This window comes from Haplochromis burtoni, unplaced genomic scaffold (genome assembly GCF_018398535.1).
Source record: "Haplochromis burtoni strain Fernald_Lab_line unplaced genomic scaffold, NCSU_Asbu1 Contig_19, whole genome shotgun sequence".
In the NCBI taxonomy this organism is placed as follows: Eukaryota; Metazoa; Chordata; class Actinopteri; order Cichliformes; family Cichlidae; genus Haplochromis; species Haplochromis burtoni.
In genome coordinates, this window is record NW_024582380.1 from 989,508 (window position 1) to 991,239 (window position 1,732).

A 1,732-nucleotide genomic window follows, 5' to 3' on the forward strand; every position below is an offset into this window, starting at 1 on the left:
TAAATTTAACAGAGTTAGAAGTTAGCAGGAGGTTAGCTCGCTAATTTCCATCTAAATATAATATTGCATATTCTGACTGAGAGATTTCTGAAACAAATTAAGACGTGCAGCTCTGCTATCACTTCCAACATAAATGAAGACAGAAAACTAAACAGCAGTGACGTTTGTAGGGTTACTCAAGTTGGGCTAGCTGGTATATAATGATGTGCTACATGATTGCTAGATACACAGCTAAGTTAGCATAACATAAACACAGTGAAGCTGGAGGAGGAACGCTAACTTTTTCCACTCAATAAAAGTTAATGTGAGGGTTCCCGATGGTTAGGGACAAATACAGTCGCATGGCAGGATGCTGTAAACAGACCAAACTTCAGTCAGGAGAATAACTGAGATAATCCATCCACAATACGAGGTTAGTCATTAATGCTGCATGAGCTGGGCTGTAGTGACATCATAAGTGAGCTGCCGTCATAGGCAACTCTCGCATTTAAGTTCATTTTATTAGATATATAAGGTTGAAACAATTAGTAGTTGAAATATTAAGAAATAAGAAATAAATAAATACTAATTCATGTTTTGTTCTTTAGATTTATATGTTTAAATGTGTTATTTGTGCTAATTGTGCAATTAGATAGGAACCGTTTCTATAGTTCCGTCTGTTATTGCTAAGAGGGTATTTTTTGGCTGTCACACTCAGCAAGTTAATTGAGAGATGAGCCACAAGGTTTGCACGTCTACAGTAAGATAAATAAAAGAGTGCCTTTTTTGGACCTCCCCACGACGTAAGGATTAAAGTTTTATTCCCTTTGAGTGAGGCCAATGAGGTAAATGTTTTCTTTTGTTTATTATCGTTGTATGTAAATACGCTAGTGTTGCGTGATATTCGAGTGCAATTACCGCAGTGTGAGGTGTAATGTGTATTTTATTGATTGTTTTGTTGGAATGTTTTGTTATATATAACGCTTAAGGGCTTTATTAAGAATATTCATTTAAGTTTGTATTTCTTTTTAGTTCTGACGGCATTGTATCGGCTGTGGTTGGACATCATTACATGTTAAGGCATGTCGAAGAATCCTCCTGTCCGAAATAAATGTCAGTTAAAACGTAAGGAACAAGTTGAGCTTTATTACGACTCGAGGGGAGTAACAATAAGGTTTTAAAAACGAAGCTTTAAAATAAACAGTGGTAATAAAATTGAGAGAGGCCGACAGTGATCACTGACTTTTTTAGGGGCTTGTTCAGATTAAATAGAACAAGATACAAAGCATTAAAACATGTTAAACACACAACAGCTTTAATAAACGCAGAGTAGTTTTGACCCTGAAGCAGGGTTCATATGTCAACACTTAAAGATCAGATTCCTTGCTGATGATAGATAGACGGTTCATGAGCTGGCAGTGTGATGGCATGCTGATATGTCACAATGACAATCATTTTCCATGCTTAGCCTCAGCATGTATTGTAAAATGTTTTCTATATTTGTTTAGGTGACCCTGAATCCTCCCTTAGTTATGCTGCTATACGTGTAGACTGCTGGGGGATTCCCATGATGCATTGAGTATTTCCTTTTCAGTCACCTTTCTCACTCAACATGTGTTAATAGACCTCTCTGCATTGAATCACACTTGTTAATCTCTCTCTCTCTTCCACAGCATGTCTTTATCCTGTCCTTCTTCTCTCACCCCAACCGGTCACAGCAGATGGCCCCGCCCCTCCCTGAGCCTGGTTCTGC